Raw genomic sequence first — 8,420 nt, forward strand, 5'->3', positions numbered from 1 at the left:
TCCCCAGAGGAGGCCTCAGCCCCCCCTCCTTCTTAACTTGCACGATACTGTCCCTTCCACTACCTTCGCTATGTTCGTTCTCTAGGAGGAGAGAATTCTTTTTAATGAAGGCTTCCGCCTCTTGCACTCTATTAATTCTAATCCTGTTTCCCTCCCAAAAGATCAACATTCCTTCTGGCAATAATCATCTAAACCAGATTCCTTTCTTGTATAATTGTGCCCTAAGAGTCATCTTAATCAGAGTGCAAATGGGGTTGGAATCAGCGGTGGGATTCAGACGGTTAAGACCGGTTCGGGTGGACCAGTAGTTCTGGCAATCAGTTGGTCCCACCCCTCCCCCACCCCAGTGCTAGTCTGCCCTATATTTCCTTTGTTTGAAGCCCAGCTGATAGGTGTGGAAGAGCGGATTGCCACGGCTCAGCTGTTTTACTCACCGAGGCTGCGGTAGATAGTAAGTTTTAGAGCTGTTTTCAAATGGAGTGTGTATGCTCTGCGAACCGCTTGTTACGCTGGTTGAATCCCACCTCTGGTTGGGATCTTCTTGGAACTGCTGAAAGGACTGCATTGTAGACAGGAGATAGGTGGTATCTTATCCGCCCTCTTGCTCAATTTTTTAAAAAGATGGCCACATTTACCCCTCCTTTAAGTTTCCAGTACTAGCCTACATCAGATCCTTTGGGACATTTTTTTGTATCAAGGCAAGGAAGAACAGAGACAGGTGCAACTGTTTTAGGGTTGGGGGGGGGGGGAGATATTTTCAATGCATGCATCCAAGCAAGCAAGCAAGGAAAATAAGTTATTTGGCTATACAGCCTTTATGATGGCTCCATCATCTCACCCCTCCTTGAAATGACAATATTCCTTTTCCATTTCATTAGCTCAGTGTCTTCTCCCTTCACATGACTTTACCTGAATTCCTTTACTTTGTAATTCAGCAATCTGCAGCATAAGAGATAGATAAAACCTTCTCAAAGGTGGCACTCAAGCTTTGACATTTGTCCCGGGGTGGTGGTGGCGGTGATCAGCTTTCATCATCTGTGAAATGATCACAGGTCTTCCAATGACTGAGATTGGAAACACTACTTTACATAGGGCTCTTTTCAATCTCATTTGTGTTATATTGGTATTATTTGGCTATAGCAATAGAATTTAGGCTTATATACTCGTGATGGCAAACCTATGGAACACGTGCCAGAGGTGGTATGCAGAGCCATTTGTTAGGGCACCCATTGTCCTGTCAGCTCCAGTGCACATGCCTTACGGGTAAGGCTGTTTTTTCCTTAAAGCCTCCGGAGGGCAAAAAACGGCCCTACAAGCAAACTGGAAGTGACTTCTAGTTTGGTTGTAGGGCCTTTTTCGTCCTCCGGAGGCTTCAGGAGCTTCCCTAAAGGCTCTGGAGGGTGAAAAAAGGCCCTCCGAACAAACCGCAAGTCCATTCCTGAAGTTCTGGTTTGCCTGTAGGGCCGGTTTTTCACACTCCAGAGGCTTCAGGGAAGCTCTTGAAGCCTCCGGAGGGCTTCCCTGGGGGCGGGGGAGGCTGTTTTTGCCCTCCCCAGGCTCCTAGAAAGCCTGTGGAACCAGGGGAGGGCGAAAAAAGTGTGTCAAAAGCTGGGGGTAGCGCTGGGGTCATGTGCTCACGCGCACTGGGGCCACACGCATAGCATTATGGGTGTGGGCATTCCTGCGCACGACCCTCTGCACTTATCTCGCTTTTAGTATGTGATCCAAAAAAGGTTAGCCATCACTGTTATATATTAAGCATTTCACAGTGCTTTACAAAGTCTCCAAGTGATTTACAAACCTTGAGCTAGTCAAGATCGAACTGCTAACAGTGGGCAGAGCCAGGCTACAATGCGGCATCCTAACCACTACACCATCAGGACTATTTCATTTAATTATTTATATTTCACATTTCTAAATCACCCACCTCCCTCCAAAGAGGGACTGGGTGGTATGTATAATACGACAATGCTTTTTTCCATTCCTAATTTTAATTAGCATTAAGTAACACTCAAAACTCCATCTGTGGATAAAAATTGCATGCACATTTCTTTTCAAAAAGAGTAAGCAAGGTTATCTATTTATCCATTCATCCATCTATTAGCATCACATTGACAAATGGCTAACAAACGCCATTTACTCCTGGATTCTGCTTTCTGTGGGCTTAATTAATTCTTTGGTGGTTCTGACTCCCACAGGCTGCGAAGCAAGTTCTCACAACCACACTCAATGCTTTATTTAGCTTTGCCTTTGTTAACAGGTTTAGTCAGCAGAGGGCTTCGGTAGTTTACCCTCTTATGAATCCTTTCATTAGTTCCCCATTACTTTGGGGAGCATTGTTCAATTCCTGTGGGGAAACCCCCAAGAGGCTGATGGTGGATCTAACCTCTGGCTATGAATTGTTAGGAGTGAAAAGGTATGTGTCCCTTGCTTGTCTTTCGCCTTTAGCGCAAGTGTATATTGTTAAAGCAATGATGCAAATGGTGGTTTAGAATTATTAGAAGCTGATAGATTATTTTTACACACACACAAACACGCACGCGCGTGCACACACACACATACACGCACACTCACGATGGAGACGATTCCTGCGATTCCCTTGTGCTGCAAGGCCATCAAACCGGTCAGTCTTAGAGAAGATCAACCCTGACTGCTCTTTAGAAGGCCAGATCCTGAAGAGGAAACTCAAATACTTTGGCCACCTAATGAGAAGGAAGAAGGACTCCCTGGAGAAGAGCCTGATGCTGGGAAAAATTGAGGGCAAAAGAAGAAGGGGACGACAGAGAATGAAGTGGCTATTTTCCAAAGCACCAAAAGGCAAGACAAAAAACAACGGTTGGAAACTAACTAAGGAGAAAAGCACTAAGGAGAAATTTCCTAATGGTGAACGCAATTAACCAATGGAATAGTTTGTCTTCAGAAGTTGTGGGTGCTCCATCACTGGAGACTTTCAAAAAGAGACTGAACAACCATTTGTTTGAAATGATGCAGGGTCTTCTGCTAGAGCAGGCATTTGGACTAGAAGATCTCCGAGATCCCTATTGTAGCCTGCCAATGCCCAGCAAATTTGGACAGCGAGCAGGTTGGAGAGAAACATGGGCCAGTCCTGGAGTGCTGGGAAGGCTCTGATGAGGGCTCTGTGTCAGAGGCAGAGAGGGGGCCAGAGCTTCATGCCAGTTATCAGTTGCCTTCAGAGTCAGACATCAGTGAGGCAGATGAACAGCTGGAGCTTATTCCCAGTGTGCGCATGCGCAGAGTTGCCAGACGAATGGAACAGCTAAAGAACAAGGAGAGACTTGGGAGTAAGGCCACAGATGGAGAGTGAATGGCCCCTTCCAGAGGAAATAAAAGAGGAGCGAAAGGGGAGTGGAGTTTGCAGGAGACAATTAGTTCGCTTAATTGGTTCGGGACTCTCCAAGACTCCTTGCCAAGTCTTGCAGATATCGGCCTGGCAGCTCTCCAAGCCAGATAAGGTTTGTGACTGTAAATCCTCCCTTGAAAGACTTTGCTGGATATGAATGAGCAGAATTCACAGTAAATTAATAAAATGTTTTTTTTTGTCGAGACAAAGAGTTTGCTTCATGCTCTCAGGAAGCCTAGGTCAGACAATCCCTTCCAACTCTATTATTCTATATTCTATGTGCTAATTTACGCTAAAGGCACCTAAGGCCTGTAAGATGAATAAATAAAAAACTGTTGCAAGGCTGACAGAATGAAGATCCCCAAACTTTGCTGTCACAGTTACTATATTGAAAGGAAGAGTCCTAGCATTTCAAAGTGACCTTCCTGTGGTTTTCCCATCACTACCTACACAACACTTTTCAGTTAAATCAGTTTTACACGTTCAGCTGCGATTCGCCAAATAATTTAAGTGATACATAGCTGCATGTGAAAATCTGCCTAAATGTGTGAACCGAATGGCATGAATATTTGTTTTTATGCCTTCTCTCTCTCTCTTTTTCTCTTTCCGCGTTTTGCAGCACCGTGTGCCTTCCGTGCTTATTTTCAGTGATGGTTTTTGAGCCAAGTCTCAGATCAGAGATTGATATTATAAAACCTACGCAATGCATGTTGAATGTTTAGCAGTGAGAGAAAAACACCATCTGCTCATGTTCTCAATATCCCGTCTCTATTTCCAAAGAGCTACTCCTTGCATTTCACAAGGTACTCTGGGAGTGTAGGCCTAAAAAAACATCTCCACCTTCTCTAACATATGTCTGTTGATTCAAGTTTGACTCCTTACTTACTTTAAGCTATGACTCCATGTAGTTTTCTTAGCAACAGTAAAGAGTGTTCCATGGCAAGTATCCTGATAAGCCAAAGAGTCCCCCTGTGTGTGAGTGGGGGAGGTGGTTAGGTATATGATTTTAACCTCCTGTATTACTCTCATTACAGGACACAATTTTCTGCTGAGGGGGGGCGGCCTGTCAGACCTAAAAGCCATCTTTTACATTGGGCTTGCAGGCCTGCCACATTTTCTGCTGTGGGAAAATGGAAGGGGGGTTATATGGAGTATGTGTGAGATACAGTCAAAATAGCATTACTTTCTCAGACAATCAAGGACACCTTGCCCTGCAGTTGCTGTGGTATGACTGGGAGTCATCTCCAGTTTTGGACGGTGCCTGATTGGATCATGTGATGGACTTGTGGGTGCAGGCAATGGATCTTTGACTTTCTTTGGGGTGGGGAAATCCCGAAACTCTCAGATTTGGGTTTTCCCAGATGTGCCAATATGACATCTCTAAGAAAATGGAACATTGAGGAACTTCTAGCTTCATAGTCTTCTTTCGTTGGGGGTGTTACTTGGAACCCTGACATTATTATCTTCTTCTGAGATGTTTCGTTGACTTGCTGTCTATTCTACAATTGTGGGATTTCTGGTATTCTTTTCAAGTGCTAACCAGGATGAACACTTATCAGCCAAGGACAACTGAATACTTCCTTCATTAATAGAAGAGAATATTGACAGTTCAGAGTTGAATTGTGAGGTCCTTGATGCCCTCTGAGCTTGGTTGTTTTCCTGCAGATGTTTCATTACCCAACTAGGTAACATCATCAGTGCCCGAAGGAAGTGGGGTCTGTTGAAGAGAATTGTTTAAGTTATCTAGTTGGTAACAAAATGCCTGCAAGAAAACAGCCCAGAGAGCACCAAGGACCCTACTTTCTCTATTTTTGTGTAAGTCTGTTAGCGTCAAAAACAAAACAAAACACATGTATCGATTTCTTTACATCAGAAAGGAAACCACAAGGGATAACAATGTGGATCCAGATTCCATGTTATTGGAATACTATGGCAGCTTTGTTAGATTGTTGAAAAAAATGTTCCTGAAAAAAATGTTCCTGATTTGAAGTGGGTAAAACTCTCTTTAGACCAGGGATGTCAAACTCAAGGCCTGCAGGCCAGATCTCAAATATCAAAGAATTGGACCATGGTGCCACTGACGGCTAAAATGGGCTGCATGCATCCCCCCCACACACCTCATTTTCACCCTCTATAGCCTCCAGCCAAAAATAGGGCCAAAAATGCCTGGCAGAGTTTGCAGGAGACCAAAACAAGGTGCAGGGGGACTGTGTACGGATCCTCCATGCCCCGTTTTGGCTGGCAGGGTTCTATAGGAGCAGGGTTGGGTTCCGGCTGCTGCTACTGCCAGCTTGCTCAGAGATGCGCTGAGTGCAAGCACACACTTGATGCACGCTGTGTGCGCATGCAGAGTGCAAAAAATTGCTTTGTGCGTGCACAGAAGGAAAAAAACAAGATGGCGCCCAAGAGTGGGTGTGGCAGGCTTGGGTCACTGCCTGTTCTAGCGACCCAGGCTGCCAAGTTGCTACCGGTTCGGCTGAACCAAGCCGAACTGGTAGGAACACACCTCTGTACAGGAGGCATCCACCCCACCCCACTCCATCCACCCCACTGCAGGCCTGGAAAGGACAACTGCAGTGCTGATCCAGCCCTCTAAGAAATCCAGTTTGACACCCCTGCTTTAGACACTATGATTCCTGGTTTGCCATTCCTTGTGAGCGGGAGACATCATTTCCTATCCTGCTTCTTCAAGGTACCTTCCCTTCGATGCAGAATTACAGGCAAAGCCATTGCCTGCACAATCTGATCTTTGTAAGCGTACTTCACGCCGTTTGAAAATCTTTACCAATGCCTTCATTGCTATTCTACCAAGTGCTAGTCTATCGTATAGTTATTGATTGTTGCCACCTTTACCATTAATAGTTAATCCTGAAAGGCAGAAGCTGTCCACAACTTCAATTTCTTCTTCACTCTGAATGCTAAGGCTTGTTGCTGTGCCTGTCATTGTGGGTTTGGTCTTCATTACAGCTCATCTTTATTTTGCTCCTTGATTTTCATTGGCCCTGCAGATCCTCTGCATTTTCAACTATCAGAATAGTGTCATCTGCTTAGTACAGGTTATTAATGTTCCTTCCTCCAGTTTTAAGATCATGTCCAGTCTCTTTCAGTGGAGCTTCCCTCTATATACAGTACATTCAGCACGTAGGTTGAATGAATAAGGGAGGGCGTGAGATTCCTACTCTGTTGATATTCTTGCAGATACTCTACCAATTCCTGTAACCTTTTTATTTGGTAATGACCAAAGTACTGAACATATTTTCATCTTTTAGTATGAGAAGGTCATTTCTAAGGTACTGTCAGGGTTGATACCTTTGCATTACAGTATTTTAGTATACCCCTTCCATTTTTGTTTGATAGAATCAGTTCCTGTCTGTACACTGGCATGTTTTGTCATCTCGATTTGCTGTTGTGAGTTGCTCAGAGCTGCTTAACATGAGCAGCCATATAAATCTTTCAAATAAGTAAATAAAATAACATGCAATTGGAGGTTGAAACTTCTTCCTGAGTTCAAAAATCTTTTGGAAGACTTTCATTGTTTTTTAATATCTGTTTCCACTTTCAGTGCCTTTACAGATGTCACTATCATATTGTTTCCTGTTTCTTCTAACAGCTCTCTGAAATTCTTTATGTTTTTTTCTTGAAACTTTTGTCTTTTTTTTGGCCATGATTTGTCTTCTGCTCTTTTTCCGACATCCAGCTTGCTTTCTTCTGTTTCTGGGTCTTTGGCAGTCTCTTTTCACATCCACATTTTATACTTCTTTGACTTCATTCTACACTTCTTTTGATTTCCCCTCAATGAGCTTTATCAGAGTTTATTAAGCTCTGATAAAGCAGAAATCAAATCCAGAAAGCACACACAGGTAACCGATTCAGCAGGATTCATTAACTTCTCTTTATATACAATATAGCACATAAGTAAATATACAATACCAACAGCTGGTTCACAGGCAGAAGGAACAGTTTTCAGTTCAGAGTTTGGAGCTTAATACAGCCAAAGAGAACCTCCTCTATACAGGGAAGTTAAGATAATCCTAAGCCACGCCCAGACTCCAAGCGGTCTGGCATGGCTCTCAGTCATCAAATAATTCCCATTGGCTGATCCAGTTGCCATGCCTATACATTGGCTGCAGGGACGTGTGGTCAGGGGAGGCAGGGGAGGCAGAGCCTCACCTCTCTTCATGAAATAATAGTATATAATATCATTTATTATATACTATTATATTATTAATATTATATGCGTTTCAAGGTGTTGGTTACTATCTTCAAAGCGCTCCATGGCACGGGACCTAGTTACCTGCGGGATCGCATCTCACCTCATACATCCATGCGACCAATCCGCTCTCACAGGAAGGGACTCCTCCAGGTGCCGTCCACTAAGCAGTGTCAACGGGCGGCGCCCAGGAGTAGAGCCTTCTCTGTGATGGGCCCAATCCTCTGGAATGACCTCCCCCCCGATATTAGAACTACCACCGACCTCCGCTCCTTCCGACAGAAGCTTAAGACCCATCTGTTCCAATTAGCTGGCTTAACTGATTTATAGTCCCATTTAACCTCCTGGCAAACATCTTATTGGGTAGTTTTTAAGGGTATTTTAATGTTTATTTGTATTTTAATTTAAATATTGTACAATCCACATCCTACCTCCTCCGTTTACCTATTTGTATATTTAAGTATACCCATATTTTGTATTTATACTGTTTTAATATGACTGTACACCACCCCGAGTCCTGTTTAGGAAAGGGTGTGGTTTATAAATTAAAGATTATTATTATTATTATTATTATTATTATTATTATTATTATTATTATTATTATTATTATTATTATAATATTATATACATCCATCCGGGCGGGCCCGGGAGCTGCGGAGGGCGGAGGCAGAAATGTTGTTGGTGCTGCCGGATGATGAAGGCATGAAAGTGACAGTCGCTTTCATGCCTTCGTCATCCAGCAGCACCAACAACATTTCTGCCTCTGCCCTCCGCAGCTCCCGGGCGCGCCCGGATGGAGGTAGCCAGAATGGCGCCGAGTCAGTCCGGCGGGCGAGCGACCGAGGATCA

The sequence above is a fragment of the Natrix helvetica genome (genome assembly GCF_964273705.1).
Source record: "Natrix helvetica genome assembly, chromosome: 5".
NCBI lineage: Eukaryota > Metazoa > Chordata > Lepidosauria > Squamata > Natricidae > Natrix > Natrix helvetica.